Genomic DNA, 26807 nt, shown 5'->3' with positions numbered 1-26807 from the left:
CACATACATGTAAACACACACACATGCAATCAAACACACACACGAACACATAAAGACATGCAAACACATATATACACACATGCACGCAAACACATATATACACACACACAAACACATATAGACACAGACATACCCACACAGCAAACACACATACACACAAACATGCAAACATATACATACACACAAACACACACCACAAACACATACATACACACACACGCACGCAAGCATACACGCACACGTGCAAACACACACATGCAAACACAAACGCATAGACACAAACACACAAAAACACACACACAAACACATACATACACACATGCTAAAAACATAGACACACAGACATGCGCAAACACATACACAGACATGCGCAAACACATACACACATGCAAACACGCACACAAATACATACATACACAGACACACAAACACATACACACACACCAAAACATTAGATTAAGTTTATACACTCCGAAACGCATGCGATATAATTTGCATCTAAGAGTTTACTATCAATGTCAGTTCTAGAGGAATACAGTTAATTATTTCTGCACCAGCTGCCCTATACTGCTCAGGATGTATATTCAGTACAGGGATGTCTCTGGACTATCTTGTACTCTCTCTCAATCTCACTCTCCGGTTTAACCTCTTTCTATACAAATTAATCAATGACACTCTTTACACATAGCAAATTGACCAACTGTTATATTTCACACTATCCTGCACATCAAATGTATCCGAGTCAAACTATTCAAAGTATCTCTTACATTGTTGATTGTTTGTTCTGGAGCTCAGTTATATATATTGTCCTGATCCTCTGGAATAGCTTTCAGAACAGTCTTTCACACCAGGGAGAGGGATTCTCCATTTAACTGATGTACCTGTTTAATATGACAGAGTGATTCATCCAGTTCAGATGGAACTCCTTCTTAGTCATTCTCTCTGAAGCTGACTCTAGGTCGGTACCTAGCTTGCTATGTAAGCTCTGTTTTCACTTGAACTGATCTTTGCAGGGATCTCGAGATAATCACCGTCATCTGCCTCTGAATTTTCCTGCAATATCAGAGGTGAGGACAGCGAGGACGGGATTGTTGTCCTTCCTCGATCGTCTGCTTTCGAAAGTTCCTTTGTTCCTGGGATCCACAGGTAAAGTATTGTTGTTTGTTGCTGCTCAACTCTCAGCTTCCCCACCTTGTAGCCATTGTTGGATTTTGTCCAGATGGTTTTGCACTGTTCAGGTCGCTGATGGGAGTGTCTGGGATTTACAGAGAGGGAAAATCGTGTCACCATCTGTATTGTTAATTTGATGCTAAGTGACCGAGTTCAATCATACCAATTATTTATCTAATATGTTGTTTACCAGCTGTTTTCTTCACCTGTCTTTAGTCATTACAACTAGTCTAAGAATAGAACCTAACGACTCTGAGCCAGTTCCCTCACCAGGTATCTACTCCCCTCTCCGACTCAGGAACTAAACCCTGCCGTTTGATCTCATTCTTGCTGTTCTCCGTTTAGCATTGAATACGTTTTGAGCCTTTTTATTTCTCATTGCTCCCCATCGACCATTTATCTCCCAATTTATAATTGATAATGTATTACTTATTTTCAGTTAGTTTCCTTGTGTTTTCTTTTTATTGGTTTATTTGTGTTTCCTTCACTGAGCTGCTACTTCTGACAATTATTTATATTTCATTACCTCGCTGTTCATTTACTCGTATAGTTAAATGACCGGACATTTACCCAGAGCTCTGCTGTGTTTCCACCGCACTTTAGATAGAGTTTGTAATGGAACAAAAGCAGCTCAACTGGAATTTCAAAAGTATGTATTTGATCAGTCTATGGTCTTTTCTAAAAGATTTAAATGTATTCACTCCAAACTCTATACATCACATGGCAATTTGATAGTAAAATTCAATCAATTACACAATTCTAGCAGCTGTAAAGAGTTCAGTTCCCATCCCCAGTTCCTGCAGTAAAGTATATTTCACATCAAATACCATCAGACTATTTTGTTTTAACCAGGTGGGTGATTCCCTATTTCTGTTCGTTTGGGATATACCCAAGGTTATTACGGGAAGCGAGGGAAGAGATTGCCGCGCCTTTGGCGATGATCTTTGCGTCTTCACTGTCCACTGGAGTTCTTTCTTTCTTTTTTCTTTTGGGCCTCCTTATCTCGGGAGACAATGGATACGCGCCTGGAGGTGGTCAGTGGTTTGTGAAGCAGCGCCTGGAGTGGCTATAAAGGCCAATTCTGGAGTGACAGGCTCTTCCACAGGTGCTGCAGAGAAATTTGTTTGTCGGGGCTGTTGCACAGTTGGCTCTCCCCTTGCGCCTCTGTCTTTTTTCCTGCCAACTACTAAGTCTCTTCGACTCGCCACAATTTAGCCCTGTCTTTATGGCTGCCCGCCAGCTCTGGCGAATGTTGGCAACTGACTCCCACGACTTGTGATCAATGTCACACGATTTCATGTCGCGTTTGCAGACGTCTTTAAAGCGGAGACATGGACGGCCGGTGGGTCTGATACCAGTGGCGAGCTCGCTGTACAATGTGTCTTTGGGGATCCTGCCATCTTCCATGCGGCTCACATGGCCAAGCCATCTCAAGCGCCGCTGACTCAGTAGTGTGTATAAGCTGGGGGTGTTGGCCGCCTCAAGGACTTCTGTGTTGGAGATATAGTCCTGCCACCTGATGCCAAGTATTCTCCGAAGGCAGCGAAGATGGAATGAATTGAGACGTCGCTCTTGGCTGGCATACGTTGTCCAGGCCTCGCTGCCGTAGAGCAAGGTACTGAGGACACAGGCCTGATACACTCGGACTTTTGTGTTCCGTGTCAGTGCGCCATTTTCCCACACTCTCTTGGCCAGTCTGGACATAGCAGTGGAAGCCTTACCCATGCGCTTGTTGATTTCTGCATATAGAGACAGGTTACTGGTGATAGTTGAGCCTAGGTAGGTGAACTCTTGAACCACTTCCAGAGCGTGGTCGCCAATATTGATGGATGGAGCATTTCTGACGTCCTGCCCCATGATGTTCGTTTTCTTGAGGCTGATGGTTAGGCCAAATTCATTTGGCCACTGGAGTAGTACCAGATGATTGGAGGGTGGCAAATGTTATTCCCTTGTTCAAGAAAGGGAATAGGGATAACCCTGGGAATTACAGACCAGTCAGTCTTAGGTCGGCGGTGGGCAAATTATTGGAGAGGATTCTGAGAGACAGGATTTATGATTATTTGGAAAAGCATAGTTTGATTAGAGATAGTCAGCATGGCTTTGTGAGGGGCAGGTCATGCCTCACAAGCCTTATTGAATTCTTTGAGGATGTGACAAAACACATTGATTAAGGAAGAGCAGTGGATGTGGTGTATATGGATTTTAGCAAGGCGTTTGATAAGGTTCCCCATGGAAGGCTCATTCAGAAAGTAAGGAGGCATGGGATACAGGGAAATTTGGCTGTCTGGATACAGAATTGGCTGGCCCATAGAAGACAGAGGGTGGTAGTAGATGGAAAGTATTCAGCCTGAAGCTAGGTGACCAGTGGTGTTCCGCAGGGATCTGTTCTGGGACTTCTGCTTTTTGTGATTTTTATAAATGACTTGGATGAGGATGTAGAAGGCTGGGTTAGTAAGCTTGCCGATGACACAAAGGTTGCTGGAGTTGTGGATAGTGTGGAGGGCTGTTGTCGGTTGCAACGGGACATTGACAGGATGCAGAGCTGGGCTGAGAAGTGGCAGATGGAGTTCAACCTGGAAAAGTGTGAAGTGATTCATTTTGTAAGGTCAAATTTGAATGCAGAATACACGCTTAAAGACAGGATTCTTGGCAGTGTGGAGGAACAGAGGGATCTTAGATTTTTTTTTAGATTTAGATTTAGAGATACAGCACTGAAACAGGCCCTTCGGCCCACCGAGTCTGTGCCGTCCATTAACCACCCATTTATACTAATCCTACACTAATCCCAAATTCCTACCACATCCTCACCTGTCCCTATATACCCCTACCACCTACCTATACTAGGGGCAATTTATAATGGCCAATTTACCTATCAACCTGCAAGTCTTTTGGCTGTGGGAGGAAACCCACGCAGACACAGGGAGAACTTGCAAACTCCACACAGGCAGTACCCAGAATTGAACCCGGGTCGCTGGAGCTGTGAGGCTGCGGTGCTAACCACTGCGCCACTGTGCCGCCCACAGACGTGGGGTCCACGTCCATAGATCCCTCAAAGTTGCCACCCAAGTTGATAGGGTTGTTAAGAAGGCGTATGGTGTGTTGGCTTTCATTAAGAGGGGGATTGAGTTTAAGAGCCGCGAGGTTATGCTGCAGCTCTATAAAGCCCTGATTAGACCACATTTGGAGTATTGTGTTCAGTTCTGGTCGCCTCAGTATAGGAAGGATGTGGAAGCTTTAGAGAGGGTGCAGAGGAGATTTACCAGGATGCTGCCTGGACTGGAGGGCATGTCTTATGAAGAAAGGTTGAGGGAGCTAGGGCTTTTCTCATTGGAGCGAAGAAGGATGAGAGGTGACTTGATAGAGGTGTACAAGATGATGAGAGGCATAGATAGAGTGGATAGCCAGAGACTTTTTCCCAGGGCGGAAAGGGCTATCACCAGGGGGCATAATTTTAAGGTGATTGGAGGAAGGTTTCGGGGAGATGTCAGAGGTAGGTTCTTTACACAGAGAGTGGTGGGTGCGTGGAATGCGCTGCCAGCGGTGGTCGTAGAAGCAGATACATTAGGGACATTTAAGCAACTCTTGGATAGGTACATGGATGATAGTAGAATGAAGGATATGTAGTTAGTTTGATCTTAGAGTTGGTTAAAGGGTCGGCACAACATCGTGGGCCGAAGGGCCTGTCCTGTGCTGTACTGTTCTATGTTCTATGTTCTCTTTTACAGCTAACGTGATGACAATTGTGATCCTGTCCCGGGGAAAGTGCGGTCTCTCCAGATGTATCACTCACTACCTGGTCGCCATGTCGGGGGCGGATCTACTGGTCGTTATCACTGACGTGATATTTTTTCGGATTAATGATTATTATTTCCCGAATACCTTCCTGTTACTCACCCCTGTGTGCTCTTTCAACATCGTCCTGCTTCGTGCAGCCACTGATATTTCTGTCTGGTTAACAGTCGCTTTCACTTTTGATCGTTTTGTTACTATTTGTTACCAGAAACTGAGGACTAAATATTGCACCGAGAAAACGGCAGCTGTAGTTATAGGAACTGTGTGTCTGCTGTTCTGTTTAAAAAACATTCCCTGGTACTTTATATTTGAACCCTACATTACAATCGACAACAGACCCTGGGGCTGTTATCAAAAGCTGCAGTATTACACATTAACTGCATGGGTAGCATTTAGCTGGATTGACCGCTGTCTCACCCCACTGCTCCCAACATTCCTGATATTACTGCTCAATGCTCTGACCATTGGACACATTTTGGCGGCCAATCGAGTCCGCAGGAGGCTGAGAGGCAGAAAGAATGAAATGGATCATAATGATCCGGAGATGGAGAGCAGAAGGAAATCTATCATTTTACTGTTCGCTATATCCGGAAACTTAATACTGTTATGGATGACGTATGTGATATATTTCCTATTAATACAAATTACAAACCATTATTATTTAACAGATTTCAATGACCCGATGACTATCGCAGACTATACCAGCTACATGCTCCTGCTTTTAAGCTGCTGCACAAACACGTGTATTTATGCAGTGACCCAGACTAAATTCAGAGAGGAGCTGAAGAATGGGGTAACATCTCCAGTGAGAATAATATTTAAATTATTGAAACATAGAAAATAACACAGGAATTCCCAGCATTGAATCTGAATTGCATCTCATATCCCATTCCAATGTTATTTGTGTCTCATGTCTGAGCTGAACGGATTCCACCTCTGCCTCACACTGCTCCAGATATAATGCTGGGCAATATCTGACACAGGCTGTATTTTCAATGTAGAAATCAGTGACAAAGGCAATATCCAGATGGTAATAGGGGTAGGCATTTCACTGGATTAAATCCTAGTCATGAACCCATGAAGATAAAAGACGCAGCACTGAGGCATAGGCTGGTTGAAAAATGTCCGGGTAAATAAAGAATCTGCATCAGAACATGTGGGAAATACTAGGGGCATGTGAAAGTAGAATAAGCCTCTCCCCGATTGATGTCTAATAAAATCAGGAGATGAAGGGCAAATGTCTGTGAATTACTTGCAGAAAAATAAACAGATCATTATAGTGAAGGGAATTTGCTGTTTGGACTTGTTCTCTCTGGATTTCGGAAACAGCCTATCTTTCAGAATCAGCTCTGTGAATTTTTGGACACTCAGTATTGAGGTTAGAACAATGACACTTCTGAACATGTGTCTATGAACAGCGGCTTTTCCAGTTGTGATCCTCTGCACTTGAGTCTATAAACAGTGGTGTTTCCTGCAGTAAGACTCCTCGGCTTGTGTCTCTGAACAATAGCCTTTCTGGTCGTGAGTCCTCAGGAATTGTATTTCTGAGCAGTGATGTTTCCAGCAGTCTCCTGTCCTGCTATGTATGAACAGTGATGTTTTGAGGAATATGTTCCCTTTACCAGCGCCTGTGAACAGTGGCGTGACTCACAGCAGTGAATCCCCTGTATCTGTGTCTATTATCAGTGGTGTTTGCAGCAGTGAGTCCCCTGTATCTGTGTCTATTATCAGTGGTGTTTGCAGCAGTGAGTCCCCTGTATCTGTGTCTATTAACAGTGGTGTTTGCAGCAGTGAATCCCCTGTATCTGTGTCTATTATCAGTGGTGTTTGCAGCAGTGAATCCCCTGTATCTGTGTCTATTATCAGTGGTGTTTGCAGCAGTGAGTCCCCTGTCTCTGTGTCTATTAACAGTGGTGTTTTCAGCAGTGAGTCCCCTGTATCTGTGTCTATTAACAGTGGTGTTTGCAGCAGTGAGTCCCCTGTATCTGTGTCTATTATCAGTGGTGTATGTGATAGCTTGTCACCTGTATCTGTGTCTATGTTTGCAGCAGTGAGTCCCCTGTATCTGTGTCTATTATCAGTGGTGTATGTCATAGCTTGTCACCTGTATCTGTGTCTATGTTTGAAGCAGAGTCCCCTGTATCTGTGTCTATTATCAGTGGTGTTTGCAGCGGTGAGTCCCCTGTATCAGTGTCTATTATCAGTGGTGTTTGCAGCAGTGAATCCCCTGTATCTGTGTCTATTATCAGTGGTGTTTGCAGCGGTGAGTCCCCTGTATCTGTGTCTATTAACAGTGGTGTTTGCAGCAGTGAATCCCCTGTATCTGTGTCTATTAACAGTGGTGTTTGCAGCAGTGAGTCCCCTGTATCTGTGTCTATTAACAGTGGTGTTTGCAGCAGTGAGTCCCCTGTATCTATGTCTATTATCAGTGGTGTATGTGATAGCTTGTCACCTGTATCTGTGTCTATGTTTGAAGCAGTGAGTCCCCTCTATCTGTGTCTGTTATCAGTGGTGTTTGCAGCAGTGAGTCCCCTGTATCTGTGTCTATGTTTGCAGCAGTGAGTCCCCTGTATCTGTGTCTATTATCAGTGGTGTATGTGATAGCTTGTCACCTGTATCTGTGTCTATGTTTGAAGCAGTGAGTCCCCTCTATCTGTGTCTGTTATCAGTGGTGTTTGCAGCAGTGAGTCCCCTGTATCTGTGTCTATGTTTGCAGCAGTGAGTCCCCTGTATCTGTGTCTATTATCAGTGGTGTATGTGATAGCTTGTCACCTGTATCTGTGTCCATGTTTGCAGCAGTGAGTCCCCTATATCTGTGTCTATTATCAGTGGTGTATGTGATAGCTTGTCACCTGTATCTGTGTCCATGTTTGCAGCAGTGAGTCCCTGCATCGTTGTCAATGAAAAGTGATGCTTTCAACAGTGCACTTCCTGTATTTATGTCAATGAGGAGAAAAAGTGTGAAATGTTGAGCAGCAGCAGGGGGAGACGGCAGCTGAATTTCACTTCAGAAAGAAGTGGCCTCGTTGGTCGAGGGCCCACTGTCAGGTTTCTGTGATCCTCGGACGGGGTGGGTTGTGGGAGAGGGTGTGCACCGTGACAACAATAACATCCGAGCAATGTGAGCAATAAAACAGTTACACTAGCACCGAGCTCTCCTCAACAGTTACTGAGGTTTCAGTTAGCAAAAACATTCTGACTCTCCATTTCACTGGGATACTGTCACATTGACATAAATCATTCAATTCTCCATATCCAGTCAATTCTGCAGAAATGAAAGGAAATACTTCTGTATATTTGCCCATCGTATCTGTGCCGGCCATCAAGCACCTATCTATTCGAATCCCATTTTCCAGCACTTGGCCCAAAGCCTTACATGCTCTCACGTTTCAATTGCTCATCTAAATACTTAACTTTTGTGAGGGTTCCTGTCTCTGTCACCCCTTTAGGCAGTGTGTTCCAGATTCCAAACATCCTCTTGGTGAAAAAGATTTTCCTCAAATCCCCTCTAAACCTCCTGCCCCTTACCTTAAATCTATGCCCCATGGTTATTGACACCTCCACTAAGGGAAAAAGTTTCTTCCTATCTACCCTATCTGTGCCCCTCATAATTTTGTATACCTCAATCAGCCCCCCACCCTACCCTCAGCCTTCTCTGCTCTAAGGAAATCAACCCTAGCCTATCCAGTCTCTCTTCATAGTTGAAATGCTCCAGCCCAGGCAACATCCTGGTGAATCTCCTCTGCATCCTCTCCAGTTCAATCACATCCTTCCTCTAGTCTGGTGACCAGAACTGTACACAGTACTCCAGCTGTGGCCTAACTTGCATTTTATACAGCTCCATCATAACCTCCCTACTCTTATATTCCATGCCTCGACTAATGAAGACAAGAATCCCATGTGCCTTCCTAACCACCTTATCTACCTCTGCTGCTGCCTTCAGTGATCTATGGACAAGTACACCAAGGACCCTCTGACCCTCTGTCCTTCCTAGGTTCCTACCATCCATTATATATTCCCTTGCCTTGTTAGTCCTCCCAAAATGCATCACCTCACACTTCTCAAAATTAAATTCCTTTTGCCACTGCTCTGCCCATCTTACCAGCCCATCTATAGCGTCCTGTAATCTAAGGCTTTCCTCCTCACTATTTACGACACCACCAATTTTCGTGCCATCTGCTAACTTACTGATCATACCTCCTATATTCACGTCTAAATCATTAATGTACATGACAAACAGCACCGATCCCTGTGGTACATCACTAGTCACAGGCTTCGAATCGCAAAAACAACCCTCGACCATCACCCTTTGCCTACTGCCACAAAGCCAATTTTGGATCCAAATTGCCCTGGATCCCATGGGCTCTTACCTTCTTGACCAATCTCCCATGCGGGACCTTATCAAAAGCCTTACTGAATGCCATGTAGAGAACATCAACAGCTTTACCTTCATCTACACACCTAGTCACCTCCTCAAAAAATTCAATCACATTTATGAGACATGATCGCCTCCTGACAAAGCCGTGCTGACTATTCTTGATTATTCCCTGCCTCTCCAAGTGGAGATTAATCCTATCCCTCAGAGGTTTTTCCAATAGTTTCCCGACCACTGATGTTAGACTCACTGGCCTGTAATTACCTGGTTTATCCCTACTACCCTTCTTGAATAATGGTACCACATTTGCTGTCCTCCAGTCCTCTGGCACCTTTCCTGTGGCCAGAGAGGATTTGAAAATTTGTGTCAGAGCCCCTGCAATCTCCTCCCTTGCCTCACATAGCAGCCTGGGATACACCTCATCTGGGCCTGGGGATTTATCCACTTTTCAGCCCGCTAAAACCCCTCATACCTCCTCCCTTTCAATGCTATTTTTTTCAAGTATATCACAATCCCCCTCCCTGATCTCTATACCAACATTGTCCTTTTCCATCGTGAACACAGATGAAAAGTAATCATTTAAAATCTCACTACGTCATCCAGCTCCACACACAGATTGCCGCTTTGGTCCCTACTGGCCCCTCCTCTTTCCCTGGTTATCCTCTTGCCCCTAATATACCTATAAAACACCTTGGGACTTCCCTTTATCTTGCCCGTCAGTGTTTTTTCATGCCCCCTCTTTGCTTTCTTAATTACTTTTTTAAGTACACCCCTACACTTTCTATACTCCTCTCAGATCTCCGCCATTTTCAGCCCTCTGAATCTGCTGTATGTCTCCTTTTTTTTTCCTTATCCAATCCTCTATATCCCTTGTCATCGAGGGTTCCCTGGACTTTTTTGCCCTACCCTTCACCTTTACGGGAACATGTTAGCCCTGAACTCTCGCTATTTTCTCTTTGAATGGCTCCCACTTGTCTGATGTAGACTTTCCTGCAAGTAGCTGCTCCCAGTCCACTTTGGCTAGATCCTGTTTTATCATATTGAAATCGGCCTTCCCCCAATTCAGTATCTTTATTTCTGGTCCATCTTTGTCCTTTTCCATAACTACATTAAATCTTAGAGTGATGGTCACTGTCCTTGAATTGCTCCCCCACTGACACTTCTACCATTTGTCATCCTGCTCTGCCATTCAATAAGATCAGAGCTGGGATGGTGGGATTGTCTAATGAGGAAAGATTGAGAAAACTGGGCTTGTATTCTCTAGAGACCAGAAGAATGAGAGATGATCTCATTTAATCTTACAAAATTCTTCCAGGACGTGACAGGGTTAATGTAGATAGGATGTTCCCCATGGCTGGTGAGTCTAGAACCATGGGACATAGTCTCTGAACAAGGAGTAGACCATTTAAAACTTAGAACTTCTTCACTCAGAGGTCTGTGAATCTTTGGAACTCTCTACCCTAGAGTCCTGTGGAAGCTCAATCATTGTGCATGTTCAAGACAGAAATCAAAAGATATGTGGATGCTAATGACATCAAAGAATATTGGGATAACTCAGGCAAGTGGTATTGAGGTAGATGATTCACTGTGATCTAATTGAATGTCAGAACAGGCTGGATGGGCTGAATGGTCTACCCCCGCTCCTATGTTCCGAGCTGATCATATACATCAACTCCACCTTCCCACACAATCCCCATGTTCCTGAAGTTCATCAGTGCACAAAATCTATCAATCTCTGTCTTGAATACACTCAGCACCTGAACATCCACAGCCCTCAGGGATACAGAATTCCAAAGACTCACAACCCTTTTAGTGAAGATATCTCTCCTCCTCTCAGTCCAAAATGGTCGACCCCTAATTCGGAGACTGTGACACCTAGGTGTAGCCAGATGAAAAATCCTCCCAGCATCTACCATGTAAAGCCCGTTAAGGAATTGATCTGCTTCAATGAGATCATCTCTCATCCTTTGAAAAACCAGGAAAATTTTCCTCATCTACTTAATCTCTCTTCATAAGATATTTTCTCGATCCGCGAATCGGACCAGTGAATCTTTGTTGCACTCCCTCTCAGACAAGTCTATCCTCCCTGAGGTAAGGAGACCAAAATCACATGCAGTACTCCAGGTGTTGTCACACCAAGATCCCAGGTAATTGTAATTGCAATTACTCTGATACTCCAATTCCGTTATTATAAAGGTTAACATTGAACATTCCTCCCTAATTGCTTGCTTTGTTTGCACACGAACTTTCTGTGATCCTTGTACAAGGACATCCAGGACCCACTGAATAATAACATTTCAAAATCACAAACCATTTAAACATCTTGTTTTTGTATTCTTCCGACCAAAGTGGATAACTTCACACTTCCTCACATTATATTCCATCTGCCATGTCCCTGTCTGCTCACTGAACCTGTCTATATCCCTTTACAGTGTCTTTACATTTTCCTCTCAGCTTAATGTGAGCTCTTCTGGAAAGTCACAGAACTTCTTACAGCTTTCAGTAGCCATGTCTTGGTCGCTGAAGAGTTCACTCACTGCCAAGGCCAACGTCTTCACATTGAACCTGGACCATGACCTGAGTGAACCAGCAGCCTCAGCTTTCAGTGATCCAGACAAAGCTGAAGAGTGAGTAAATGTGAGGGCTCAGTGTGTGAGGAACCAGCAGCCTCGGGGCCTAGTAATCTAGACCCAGCTGAAGAGTGAGTATATGTGAGGGCTCAGTGTGTGAGGAACCAGCATCCTCGGGGCCGAGTAATCTAGACCCAGCTGTAAAGTGAGGAAATGTGAGGGCTCAGTATGTGAGGAACCAGCAGCCTCGGGGCCTAGTAATCTAGACCCAGCTGTAAAGTGAGGAAATGTGAGGGCTTAGTGTGTGAGGAACCAGCAGCCTCGGGGCCTAGTAATCTAGACCCAGCTGTAAAGTGAGGAAATGTGAGGGCTTAGTGTGTGAGGAACCAGCAGCCTCGGGGCCTAGTAATCTAGACCCAGCTGAAGAGTGAGTAAATGTGAGGGCTTAGTGTGTGAGGAACCAGCAGCCTCGGGGCCTAGTAATCTAGACCCAGCTGAAGAGTGAGTAAATGTGAGGGCTTAGTGTGCGAGGAACCAGCAGCCTCGGGGCCTAGTAATCTAGACCCAGCTGAAGAGTGAGTAAATGTGAGGGCTTAGTGTGCGAGGAACCAGCAGCCTCGGGGCCTAGTAATCTAGACCCAGCTGAAGAGTGTGTAAATGTGAGGGCTCAGTGTGTGAGGAACCAGCAGCCTCGGGGCCGAGTAATCTAGACCCAGCTGAAGAGTGTGTAAATGTGATGGCTCAGTGTGTGAGGAACCAGCAGCCTCGGGGCCGAGTAATCTAGACCCAGCTGAAGAGTGTGTAAATGTGAGGGCTCAGTGTGTGAGGAACCAGCAGCCTCGGGGCCTAGTAATCTAGACCCAGCTGAAGAGTGAGTAAATGTGAGGGCTTAGTGTGCGAGGAACCAGCAGCCTCGGGGCCTAGTAATCTAGACCCAGCTGAAGAGTGTGTAAATGTGAGGGCTCAGTGTGTGAGGAACCAGCAGCCTCGGGGCCGAGTAATCTAGACCCAGCTGAAGAGTGAGTAAATGTGATGGCTCAGTGTGTGAGGAACCAGCAGCCTCGGGGCCGAGTAATCTAGACCCAGCTGAAGAGTGTGTAAATGTGAGGGCTCAGTGTGTGAGGAACCAGCAGCCTCGGGGCCTAGTAATCTAGACCCAGCTGAAGAGTGTGTAAATGTGAGGGCTCAGTGTGTGAGGAACCAGCAGCCTCGGGGCCTAGTAATCTAGACCCAGCTGAAGAGTGTGTAAATGTGAGGGCTCAGTGTGTGAGGAACCAGCAGCCTCGGGGCCTAGTAATCTAGACCCAGCTGAAGAGTGTGTAAATGTGATGGCTCAGTGTGTGAGGAACCAGCAGCCTCGGGGCCTAGTAATCTAGACCCAGCTGTAAAGTGAGGAAATGTGAGGGCTCAGTGTGTGAGGAACCAGCAGCCTCGGGGCCGAGTAATCTAGACCCAGCTGAAGAGTGTGTAAATGTGATGGCTCAGTGTGTGAGGAACCAGCAGCCTCGGGGCCGAGTAATCTAGACCCAGCTGAAGAGTGTGTAAATGTGAGGGCTCAGTGTGTGAGGAACCAGCAGCCTCGGGGCCTAGTAATCTAGACCCAGCTGAAGAGTGTGTAAATGTGAGGGCTCAGTGTGTGAGGAACCAGCAGCCTCGGGGCCTAGTAATCTAGACCCAGCTGAAGAGTGTGTAAATGTGAGGGCTCAGTGTGTGAGGAACCAGCAGCCTCGGGGCCTAGTAATCTAGATCCAGCTGAAGAGTGTGTAAATGTGATGGCTCAGTGTGTGAGGAACCAGCAGCCTCGGGGCCTAGTAATCTAGACCCAGCTGTAAAGTGAGGAAATGTGAGGGCTCAGTGTGTGAGGAACCAGCAGCCTTGGGTTTCAGTGATCCAGACACTATTGACCATAGTTTTGAAAATGATAACTGAAGTGAACTCCAGGGCCTATTTGCTCCCTGGACTGGTTGATGTGGAAATGTAGAGGGAGCTTTACTCTGTATCTAACCCGTATTGTACCTGCTCTGGTAATGTGTGATCAGACAGTGAAGAGAGAACTTTAATCTGTATATAACCTGTTTATTTAAAGGGAGCTTTACTCTGGATCTAACCCCATTTTAATTTTTTTTTTTAAAATGTGGTCTTTATACCCCAGGCCCCTTTTATATAGTTTATGTCGAGAGGGCCTTTACTCCTCAGGCCCCATTTATATACATATTTTTAAAAATAAATTTATTAAAATCAAATAAATAAACAAAAAACTCAAATTAAAATGCCTTTCTCGACGTCGATTCCGCACTCCTGTCCCTGCGGTGCCCACCGGTCGCGGAAGGCCTCAAGCGTACCGGCGGGCATCGCATGCTCCTTCTCCAGGGACACCTGGGCGTGAATGTAACTGTGGAAGAGGGGCAGGAAATCAGGGAGAATGGACCCCCTGATGGCCCGCAGCCTGGACCTGTGAATTGCCACCTTTTGACCAGGCACAGGAGCAGACCGACGAGGAGATCCTCCTCCCAGCCCATGTCCCTCCGTAACGGGTGCCCAAAGATCAGGAGCATGGGACTGAAGTGCCGCCAGAACTTGAGGAGCACCCCCTTCAAATACTCATAGAGGGGCTGCAACCTCACACACACCATATATACGTGGAGCACGGACTCGTCCAGGCCGCAGAAAGTACAGGTGGCCTGGGAGTCCGTGAACCTACTTAAAGGTCTATTGCTCAGGACTGCCCTGTGCAGCACCCTCCACCCCAGGTCCCCGATGTAAAGGGGGAGGACTCCCACGTAGAGAGACCTGCATCAGGGTTTCCCCTCCCCGCCAGATGGCCGAGGCATCTTCGGCCGGCTGTCGAGGGCGAGGAAGTGGAGTGTGTGCAGGAGCAGCCCGTACAGGACACCCCACTGCGCTGATTGGAATGACACAGAGGGCATTTCCGAGAGGCAGTTCGGGTTGTGCGAGGTTGGCACCCGAGGAGGGTTTCGGGGCCTGGGTCCGATGAGCAGTTCCGGCCGAGCAGGGGTGAGGTCGGCTGGGAGTGCTCCACTCTCCCGAGCCCCCTCGCAACCCGTAGTCAGGGGTGTCCCGGGGGCTTCGGCTACTCCTCCGCCCGCCGGTCCATCCCTGGAGTCGGCCACCCGGACAGCCGAGGCGCTCTCCTCCACCGGTGGGGGAGCGCCCTGACTGGAGGCGACCATGTTCCAGACTCTGAATTGATCCCAGTAAAAGACAGGCAACTCCCTCAGAGAGGCACAGCTAATGGTCTCCGCCGGGAGCTACGTGTCGTCTTGAAGGCAGTGACACTGGCGGAAAAAATACGTCGCCCACCAACTGGGAGGACGCTCAATGTGCGGGTATCTCTGCAGGTCCAAAGGTGGAGAGTCGCAGCCTGGGTTCGGATACACACCAGCGACTGGCCGCCCTCCTCGATTGGGAGACTCAGGACCGCGGCAGAGACCCAGTGTTTCCTCTTGTCCCAGAAGAAATCGACGAGTTTCTTCTGGATCTTGCTGGCGAATGCAGGGGGCGGGGCCAAAGTGACCAACCGGTACCACAGCATCGAGGCCACCAGTTGGTTCATGACCAGTGCTCGGCCCTTTTTTTTTTTTCCTTTTTGTTGAGGCACTCAGTCTTCCCAATTACAGAGGAGCCAATCCCCGTTTTTTTTTTTTTGTTTTTTTCTTGTTTTTTTTTAAGGTGACCTTTATACCCCAGGCCCCTTTTATATATATTTTTTATGTCGAGGGGGCCTTTATTCCTCAGGCCCCCATTATATATATTTTATATGTCGAGGGGGCCTTTATTCCTCTGGTCCCCTTTATATACATACTTATATTTTTAAAATAACTTTATTAAAACCAGATAAATAAACAAAAAACTCAAATTAAAACGCCATTCTCGGCGTCGACAATGCACTCCAGTCCCTGCGGTGCCCACCGGTCGCGGAAGGCCTCAAGCGTACCGGCGGACACCGCATGCTCCTTTTCCAGGGACACCCGGGCGCGAACGTAACCGCGGAAGAGGGGCAGGCAATCGGAGAGGACGGACCCCCCGACGGCCCGCAACCTGGACCTGTGAATTGCCACCTTGGCCAGGCCCAGGAGCAGACCGACGAGGAGATCCTCCTCCCGGCCCGAGCCCCTCCGCACCGGGTGCCCAAAGATCAGGAGCGTGGGACTGAAGTGCAGCCAGAATTTGAGGAGCAGCCCCTTCAGATACTCAAATAGGGGCTGCAACCTCGCACACTCCGTATAAATGTGGAACACGGACTCGTCCAGGCCGCAGAAAGTACAGGTGGCCTGGGAGTCCGTGAACCTACTTCAAAGCCTATTGCACGGGACTGCTCTGTGCAGCACCCTACACCCCAGGTCCCCGATGTAAAGGGGGAAGACTCCCGCGTAGAGAGACCTCCATCGGGGTTTCCCCTCGCCGCCAGATGGCAACGCGGACCGCCAGGGCGTGTCCGGCCGGCTGACGAGGGCGAGGAAGTGGAGAGTGTGCAGGAGCAGTCCGTACAGGAAACCCCTCCGCGCCGATTGGAATGGCACGGAGGGCATTTCCAAGAGGCGGCTCGGGTTGTGCGGGACCGGCTCCCGAGGAGGGTTTCAGGGCCTGGGTCCGATGAGCAGTTCCAGCCGAGCGGGGGTCAGCTCGGCCGGGATCGCTCCGCACTCCCGAGCCCCCTCGCCACCCGCAGTGAGGGGCGTCCCGGGGGTTTCGGCTACTCCTCCGCCCGCCGGACTGTCCCCGGAGTCGGCCGCCCGGACAGCCGAGGCGCTCTCCTCCGCCGGCAGGGGAGCGCCCTGACTGGAGGCGACCATGTTCCAGACTCGGAAAAGATCCCGGTGAAAGACAGGCAACTCCCTCAGAGAGGCGCGGCTAACGGACTCCACCGGGAGCTGCGTGTCGTCTTGAAGGCAGTGACACTGGCGGAAAAAATACGTCGCCAGCGCACACCATCTGGGAGGACGCTCGACGTACAGGTATCTCTGCAGGGTCCGAAGGCGGAGAGTCGCAGCCTGGGTGCGGACGCACACCAGCGACTGACCGCCCTCCTCGATCGGGAGACTCAGGACCGCGGCAGAGACCCAGTGTTTCCTCTTGCCCCAGAAGAAATCGACGAGTTTCTTCTGGATCTTGGTGGCAAATACAGGGGGCGGGGCCAAAGTGACCAACCGGTACCACAGCATGGAGGCCACCAGTTGGTTTATGACCAACGCTCGGCCCCTGTAGGAAAGCACTCGGAGCAGTCCTGTCCAGCGCCCCAGCCCAGTGGTGACTTTCGCCTCCAACTCTTGCCAGTTTGCCAGCCAGGATTCCTCAGTGGGGCTTAGGTGGACTCCCAGATAGAGGAGGTGCGTGGTGCTCCACGCAAAAGGTGTCATCTCCTCCGGCAGGGAGTCCACCTGCCACTGACCCACCAGGAGTCCAGAACATTTCTCCCAATTGATCCTCGCGGAGGACGCAGCAGAAAAGGTCTGCTGGCAGTCGCAAATCTTCCGCAAGTCAACGGGATTTGTGACCGCGAGGAGCACGTCATCGGCGTAAGCCGAGAGGATGACCCAGATGGCCGGCTCGCGCAGAGCCAATCACGTCAACCTCCTGCGAAGCAGGCACAGGAACAGCTCCACGTAGATGGTATCCAATTGGCCGGACATGCGGCATCCCTGACGCACTCCTCTCCCAAAGCGAAGGGGCACTGTCAAGGACCCGTTAACTTTGACCAGACACTCTGCAGCGGGGTACAAAATTCAGACCCAGGCCACCAAATGCGGCCTGAGTCCAAAAGTGCGCAGAGTCCCGAAAAGGTATTTGTGATCTACCCTGTCGAGTGCCTTCTCCTGATCGAGGGAGTGAAAGGCGACCGACTGACCAGTCCTCTTGGAAAGATGGATCAGGTCCAGGACCAGGTGGATGTTGTCCTGGATGGTCCGGCCCGGGACCGTGTTGGACTGGTTGGGGTTGATCATGTGGGCCAGCAGGGAGCTCAGGCGAGTAGACATAGCCCGGGCAAAGATCTTATAATCCATGCTGAGGAGGGAGACCGGACACACGTTTTTAAGCAGGCAGAGATCGCCCCTCTTCAGCTGCAGGACGATGACCACCCTGCACAAAGAGAGGGGCATCTCCCTGGTCGCCAGGCGTTCCCCCAGGACCCGCATGTAATCGTCCCCCAGGACGTCCCGGAATGCCCTGAGGAACTCCGCGGTCTGCCTGTCCAGCCCCGGGGATTTGCCCCTCAAGAGCTCGTGGAGGACACCGGTCAGCTCCGCTAACGTGAGCGGAATCGCCAATCTTTCGATGCCCTCCAGGCTGACTTCCGGCAGGTCCTCCCACAAATGTCTGCGCGCGTCCTCGCTGGACGGATCCGGAGAGAACAACGCACTGGAATATGTACGGACCAGGAGGCCCATTCCTTCCAGATCTATGATGGAGGATCCGTCGTCAGCCAGCAGCTCAATGAGCTGCTTACGGACCCTGCGCAATTTTCCCAGCGAGTAGAAGGGTGAGGAGCGGTCCAAATCTTCCAGGATCTGCATCCACGACCTCACGTATGTGCTTCAGGACCCTATGAGCTGCAGGTCCCTCAGCGCACCCTTCTTCTCTTTGTGGGCCTGCCACAGGGCCGGATCCGCAATGGCATGACCGAGGCGGGACTCCAAGTCGAGCACCTCCCTCGCTAGGTGCCCGATCTTGGCTTCCTTTCTCTTGGTCGACCCCTTCGCGTACTCCTGACAGAAGACACGGATGTGAATCTTGCCCACATCCCACCATAGACTCAAAGAGGGGAAGCTTCCTTCTCCAGTCAGCCCAGAATCGATGGAATGAGTCCTGGAATCGCTCTTCTTCCAGCAGCCGGTTGTTAGACTGCCAGCACGTGGACCCACCTGCGTGCAGAGTGAAGTGAACTCCGCCCACACCAGCTGGTGGTCCGAGCACGGCACCAGCCGCATGGAGGCCACCGAGACACAGGAGACGTTCACCTGCGAAAACTAGAGGCGGTCGATTCGGGACCCTCCTCCTCCAGACCACCATGTGAAGGCACTGGAGTCGGGATGGAGATTCCGCCAGACGTCCACCAAGTTGAGGGAGCTGATCAGTTCCCAAAACTTCTCCCCTGACGCTTAGCCGCGCTGGGGACCAGAACAATCCCCCACCTGAATGGTACAGTTAAAATCGCCCCTGAGAATGATGTACTCGCCGCTATCGATGAAGTTCAAGAGAGCGGACGCTTCTTCAAAGAAGCTGGCTTGCAACGCGCTGTACACGTTCACAAACTGGAGCGGCACACTACCCAGACAAACGGCGAGGTGGAGCAAGCAGCTCGGCACAAGTTCCTTGACCCCCAAGATCTCCGGCTGAAAAGTCGGGCCAACAAGATAGCCACCCAGCTAGAAATAGGGGTGAGGTGACTCATGTAGACCCCACCCTGCCACTCCAGGAGCCAGGTAGCTTCGTCTCCCGGAACGGTGTGGGTTTCCTGCAGAAAGCTCATCACATATCTCCCTTCCCTGAGGACTGAGAGATTGTGAGACGCCCTGCTGTCGTTGATGTTGAGGCTGGCTATGGTTATCTTCATGTCAAAGGTACTTAAAACCTGTCACCAACACCTCACTTTGAGGAGGGAGTGGAAGTGCACCTGGCCTTCCACTCCCCCAGCATCCCATTGAGGAACATATTAAATCAGCGCCTCTCAACCAGTTTCATGCCCGCATCCTTCCCCACTTTCTTGAGGGCAGCACAGACAGACTGGATGATCAGCACCAGCCGAGGGCCAGCTGAACTTTGTTGCGGCAACCCCCGCATGCCACGAGGAAATCCGGTAGTTTCGCTGTGGGGATGAGAGGAGACTCGGTGGGAGGCACGAGGGACACCACCATCTCATTGGCGATGGAATCAAGATCGTCCTCCGTGCCCCACACCAAGTCCCCATCCTCCTCCGGGTCATCAACGCCAGCGGCCGACACACCCACCACACACTGTGGGGCGGACGTCCCAGCCGCACCAGCTGGTCCCGCCTCCATCATGATCTCACCCCCAGGATCGATGGCGGAGGAGTTCTCTCTGGGTTCTAGAATGGAACTGGAGCCTGTGGGTGCCAGCGGTTCAGGACCCCCCTGCACCTCCGTCCCCAGGCCAATGAATGGTCCAGGGGAGATGGAAGTGCCCGACTCCAGGAATCCAGCCGGAGCCGGGAACGAAGGCGGAGAGAGAAGGCGATTTCCCATCCCGTCAGTGCCCATAGGACCAGCAGACAGGGAATTACACAGATTGGCCTCTGGGCCAGGTACATCCCGGGCGGCAGAGTCAGGCTGTTGGGAAGGCGGCCCCTCATGGCCTCGCCCTCACCCAGGACACCCAACCCATCGGCCAAAGGAATGATTTCGGTCCACAGACTCCCCTACTAGGGGCGGTTCCCCCACCTCAGGAGTTGACAAGATTTCAGGGCCATCTTCCCCACCTCCGTTCTGAGGGGTGGAGGGGTCCCACCCAGGGCTCGAGGCCCTGATCGTGCGGGTGGCAGGGGGAGCCTGAGGACCCACGCTAGGAGATGGATCCCGTGGTTCAGGGCCTTCTTCAGAGGAGGGACTTCTCCTTCTCCTGTTTCGGGAGGGGCGCGGAGGCTCAGAGACTTCCATGTCATCAGGGGCCTCTGCCTCCGCGCCCAGCTTTTGCCTGGTCACCCTGGGCCTGAGCCAGCCCTGGGGCAGGTAGATTCCCCGGGAACGGGCCTTGGGCTGATCTCAGGCTGGGGTTGTACCACAGTGTCCAGGGGATGCGCCTCTCGATGTTTATTTTCCCTCCGCGTCTTCCCTCCACTTGGACGGGCACCTCCCTCCCCACCAGAGGCTGTGAAAACCACAGCCTCCGGCACCAACTGAACGGTGTCTGGTGGAGGTGTAGGGGGAGTGGGACGAGGTGCAGCAGCACCAGCCTGGGCCGCCAAGGTTGAGTTGGTAACCAGGAGGTTGGGGCAGTTCTTACGAACATGCCCCACACCCTTGCAGACATGGCACCGCGCCCTGTCCAAGGTCCAGAGGACGTGGTAGGCCGCCCCCTGGAACTCCACATTGAAATGGCCATCCGTAACCTCCTCCCGCACCAGCTGCATAAATAATTGGCGGTGGAAAGAGTGCACGTGCCAGAGGCTGTTCTCCCGAAGACTGAGCGGGACTGGGGTGAGCCCTGTCTTTACCTCCCCACAAAAGGTGCAGGTGGGGAAGGAGGAGCTCACCAGGAATGAAGAGCAGGACATTCAACAGAATGACCCGTTGCGCAGTGGCCTCCAGGGGGTCCACTGGCAGAAATGTCCCGCCCACAGTGAACCCCTTGTTCAGAGCCAGCGATACCGCCCGCTCGGTCTTCAGGAAAATCACAGCCTTCCCGTACATTTTAGAGGAAGCAAAAATGGCTGGAGGGCCGACAACCTCGGTCATTGCTTTCATACATGCCTCTATTGACTTATTGGGATTGATGTAACTCTTGACCTCATGCTTCAATATTACCAGCGCAAATGGTGACAGGGCAACAGGTGCAGCTGCAGCAGGGGCTTGCCATGGGGTCGAAGAGCCACACCCACCTCTAAGAAATAAAGCAAACAACAGTTTTCTTTTAAACACAAGCAATATGATGGCGCGGGGTTGTGGGGGAGGGGATGGGGAGCGAAATGGAGTAGAGGAGGAGAGGGCTGAAAAGGACAAGGAGAGGAGAAGATAGGTGGCCGAGTGATGGAAGGGAGAGAAGGGCTGCGAGGGTGTTACTGTTCAATTGGTGGTTGGAGCACCTTGCTGCAGAGTCTACAGTTCAATCTTCCAGTCAGGGAAGGGTTCTTCACCCGGTCGGCTAGAGCCGCCCAGTTCTCTCTTCCTTCAGTTCGATAAAGATTGTCTTCAGCCAGGCAGCTCCAGCCATCCCGAGCCACAGTTGGGGGTGGGGAGGGAGCCCCTTTTGTGCAGGATGGAAGATAAACATAAGAGCAAATACAGAGGTTCCCTATAGAATTTGGCAGCCCCACCCCTGTATCTTCCGCTGCCTCCTCCCTCCCCCAACAGTCCAAACAACAAACAGTTCTCTGGTGCTCCAACACCCACCTCTCCAAAATAACTTGTAGCTCTTCTCTGTTTTTGTAAGATAGCAACAGTTCCACAGTTAAAGTTGTAAATTGCAGCTCTCTCCACTCTGCAGTCACCTCTCTCCAGTTACTCCAGTCTCCAGTTGCAGCTGCTCCCCCTGATTGCAGACAGAAAGTGCTTCACAAATTGCCCAGCCAATCCTGTGCTGCACCTGTCCTGGGAGTGTTTGATGGGACAGTTTAGAGTCATAGAGTTAAACAGCACAGAAACAGGCCCTTCGGCCCATTGTATCTGTGCCGGCCATCAAGCACCCAACTATTCTAATCCCATATTCCTGCACTTGGCCCGTAGCATTATATGCGATGGCATTTCAAGTGCTCATCTAAATACTTCTTAAATGCTGTGAGGGATCCTGCCTCCACCACCTCTTCAGGCAGTGTGTTCCAGATTACAACCACCCTCTGTGTGAAAACATTTTTCCTCAAATCCCCCCAAACCTCCTGCTCCTTACCCAAAATCTATGCCCCCTGGATCTTGACCCCTCCGCTAAGGGAAAACTGTTCTTCCTATCTAACCTATCTATGCCCCTCATAACCTTGTATACGTCAATCATGTCCCCACTCAGCCTTCTCTGCTCCAAGGATAACAACCCTAGTCTTTTCAGTCTACCTTCATAGCTGAAATGCTCCAGCTCAGGCAACATCCTGGTGAATCTCCTCTGCACCCTCTCCAGTTCAATCACATCCTTCCAATAGTGTGGCAACCAGAGCTGTACACAATACTCCAGCTGTGGCCTAACTAGCGTTTTATTCATCTCCATCATAACCTCCCTGCTCTTATATTCTATGCCTTGGCTAATAAATGCAAGTATCCCATATGCCTTCCTAACTACCTTATCTACCTGTGCTGCTGCCTTCAGTGATCTATGGACAAGTACACCAAGGTCCTTCTGACCCTCTGTATTTCCGAGGGACCTAGCATCCATTGTATATTCTCTTGCCTTGTTAGTCCTCCCAAAATGCATCACCCCACACTTTTCAGGATTAAATTCCATTTGCCATTGCTCCGCCCATCTTACCAGCCCATCTATATCTCCCTGCAATCGAAGGATTTCCTCCTCACTATTTAAAATACCACCAGTTTTCATGTCATCTGCAAGCTTACTGATCATACCTCCTATATTCACGTCTGAATCATTAATGTACACTACAAACAGCAAGAGCCCCAGCACTGATCCCTGTGGTACACCAGTGGTCACAGGCTTCCAATCACAAAAACAGCCCTCGACTATTACCCTCTGCCTCCTGCCACTAAGCCAATTTTAGATCCAATTTGCCAAATTTATTTATTTATTTTTAGAACATAACAGCGCAGTACAGGCCCTTCGGCCCTCGATGTTGCGCCGACCTGTGAAACCATCTGACCTACACTATTCCATTTTCATCCATATGTCTATCCAATGACCACTTAAATGCCCTTAAAGTTGGCGAGTCTACTACTGCTGCAGGCAGGGCGTTCCACGCCCCTACTACTCTCTGAGTAAAGAAACTACCTCTAACATCTGTCCTATATCTATCACCCCTCAACTTAAAGCTATGTCCCCTCGTGTTTGCCATCACCCTGGAACCCATGGGCTCTTACCTTCTTCACCAATTTCGCATGTGGGACCTTATCAAAAGCCTTAGTGAAATCCATGTACACTACATCAACAGCTTGACCCTCATTGACACATCTAGTCACCTCCTCGAAAAATTCAATCAAGTTAGTTAGACACGATCTCCCCCTGACAAAGCCCTGCCGACTATCCCCGATTAATCCCTACCTCTCCAAATGGAGTTCAATCCTGACCCTCAGAATTTTTTCCAATATTTTCCCAACCACTGATGTTCGACTCACCGGCCTGTAATTACCTGGTTTAACCCTGCTACCCTTCTTGAATAATGGTACCACATTCGCTGTCCTACAGTCCTCTAGCACCTCTCCTGTGGCCAGAGAGGATTTGAAAATTTGAGTCATAGCCCCTGCTATATCCTCCCTTGCCTCACATAACAGCCTGGGATACATTTCATCTGGGCCTGAGGATTTATCCACTTTTAAGGCCGCTAAAACAGCGAATATTTCCTCTCTTTCAATGCTAATATGTTCAAGTATATCACAATCCCCCTCCCTGATCTCTGCACCTACATCATCCTTCTCCAAAGGGCACACCAATGAAAAGTAATCATTTAAAACCTTACCTATGTCCTCTGGCTCCACACAAAGATTGCCACGTTGGTCTCTAATGGGCCCTACTCTTTCCCTGGTTATCCTCTTACCCTTAATATACTTAGAAAAATCTTTGGGATTTTGCTTTATCTTGCCCGCCAGTGTTTTATCATGTCCCCTCTTTGCTCCCCTAATTACCTTTTTAAGTGCCACCCTACACTTTCTATACTCCTCTCGTGCCTCCGCTGTTGTCAGCGCTCGGGATCTACCATAAGTTTCCTTCTTTTTCCTGATCCAATCCTCTATACCCCTTGACATCCCTGGGTTCCCTGGGCCTGTTAGTCCAACTCTTCACCTTAATGGGCACATGTTGGCTTTGAACTCTCACAATTTCCTCTTTGAATGACTCCCACTGATGTGATGTTGACTTTCCAGCAAGTAGCTGCTCCCAGTCCACTTTGGCCAGATTCTGTTTTATCATATTGAAATCAGCCTTCACCCAATTCAGTACCTTTATTTCCAGTCTATCTTTGTCCTTTTCCATATCTATCTTAAATCTTACAGAGTTATGGTCACTATCCCCAAAATGTTCCCCTACTGACACTTCTACCACTTGTCCAGCTTCATTCGCTAGGATTAGGTCCAGTACAGCTCCTTTTCTTGTAGGACTTTCTACATACTGGCTCAAAAAGCTCTCCTGTATGCACTTTAAGAGTTCCCGACACTGGAAATCCAGCTGGAGCCACGACCGGACGCGGAAAGCAGAGGCCATCTCCGCCCCGCCAGCGCCTACAGGCCCAGCAGACAGTGCACTATGGAAAATGGCCTCTGGGTCTGGAACATCCTGGATGGCAGCATCAAGCTGCTGGGGGTTTGATCCTCGTAGGTCTTGTCCCCACGCAGAACACCCGTCCCAGTGGCAGATGGAGTATTTCCTGCTGGTGGGTCCACAGGCTCCCCCACCAATGGGAGGGCCCCCCACCTTGGGAGTTGCCAAATTTACAGGGGCATCTCTCCCCCTGCCCTTCTAATTGATAGGGAGTTCCCGTTCATGTTTCGAGGCGCTGATCCTGCTGGTGGCGGGGGGAGCCTGAGGACCCGCGCCAGGTGATGGACCCTGTAATTCAGGGTCCTCTTCAGAGGAGGGGCACCTCCTTTTCTTATTCCAGGAGGAGCACAGAGGCTCTGAGACCTCCTTCTTTGTAGAGGTCACTGCTTCTACCTCTGCACCCCCCTGCCCAGATCACTTGGGCCCGAGCTCTGCCGCAGGGCAGGTGGGGTCCCCTGTATTGGGCCTAGCGCTAACCTGAGGCTCAGGTTGTTGTTTTGTGTCCAGGCAGCACGCCTTTGGGTGTTTTGACTTGCACCGTGCCTTCCTTCCACCTGGACGGGTCTCCCCCTCCCCACCAGAGGCTATGAAAACCACGGCCTCCGGGACCGCCTGAGCGGCAGTTGTTGCAGGGGTCGGGGGAGTAAGGGGAGGTGCAGCAGTGCCACCCTGCGCTGCCGAGGTAGAGCTGGCGACCTGGAGGTTGTGGCAGCTCTGACGAACATGCCCCACCCCGTTACAGGCGTGGCACCGCACTCCGTCCGAGTTCCAGAAGACACGATTGGCCGTCCCCAGAATTCCATAATAAATTGGCATTCCGTGACCTCTTCCCGGGCCAGCTGCATAAAGAGCTGTCCATGGAAGGAGTATACATGCCGGACGCTGTTCTCCCAAAGACCGAGCGGGTCTGGGGTAAGCCCCGTCTTTATCTCCCCCAGATGGGGGAGGAGGAGCTCACCAGGAATGAAGTGTGGGACATTTGACAAGGTGACCCGCTGCGCATTGGCCTCTAGCAGGTCCTCTAGCAGAAAGGTCCCGCCCACAGTGAGCCCCTTGCTCAGGGCCAAGGACACCACCCACTCGCTATTCTAGAAAAACACTTTTCGAGCCATCAACAATGGCCGAGGGGCCGACAACCTCAGCCATTGTTTTTACACGTGCCTCCATTGACATATTGGGGTGGACGTAGCTCTCGACCCCATGCTTTGATGTTAACAGCGTAAATGGTGACGGGGCAACAGGTGCAGCTGCAGCAGCATATGTGTGAGAAGGACCCGTCACCAGTAAAGAGAGGCTTCCCCTGGGGTCGAAGAGCCATGCCCACCCGAGAAACAAAGAAAATAGCAGTTTTTTTTTAACTTTAAGGATATGATGAGGGGGTGGGAGTAGAGGAGATAGAGGTGAAAAGGAAATGGAAAAGGAGAGAACAGGTGGCTGAGTGGTGGAAGGGAGAGAAAGGCTGCAAGGATGTTCCTCTTGAATAGGTGGTTGGAGCACCCTACTGGAAATAGTACAAAGCTCAATCTTCCAGTGGGGGGGCGATGGGAGAATTCTTCGCCAGGGTCAGCTGGAACCGTCCTGTTCTTTCCACTTGCTGCTGTTGTGACAAAGACTTTCTTCACCCAGGTGGCTCCAGCTGTCCCGAGCCACGCAGTTGGGGTGGGGAGGGTGCTCCATTTGTGCCAAAAGGAGGAAAGCACAAGAGCAAATACAAGGGCTCCCGATAGAATCTTTGTGTCCCACCCCTGGATATTCCGGCATCTACTCCCTCCCCCAACAGTCCAAGCAAAACAGTTCTC

General features: G+C 50.0%; 1 long non-coding RNA gene across 1 annotated transcript; it reads right to left on the bottom strand.

Moving 5' to 3' along the window:
* Positions 1 to 690: 690 nt before the first annotated feature.
* On the bottom strand, positions 691 to 5235 carry LOC137346042 (uncharacterized). The gene is made up of 2 exons (XR_010968639.1): positions 5065 to 5235; positions 691 to 1255 (listed from the first exon to the last, which is right to left on the bottom strand). It is a non-coding gene; the product is annotated as an uncharacterized lncRNA (long non-coding RNA).
* Positions 5236 to 26807: the final 21572 nt, after the last annotated feature.

The sequence above is a fragment of the Heterodontus francisci genome, chromosome 29 (genome assembly GCF_036365525.1).
Source record: "Heterodontus francisci isolate sHetFra1 chromosome 29, sHetFra1.hap1, whole genome shotgun sequence".
Taxonomy (NCBI): Eukaryota; Metazoa; Chordata; class Chondrichthyes; order Heterodontiformes; family Heterodontidae; genus Heterodontus; species Heterodontus francisci.
Note: the sequence above shows the minus strand (reverse complement) of the source record. Positions and strands in the feature narration are given on the sequence as shown.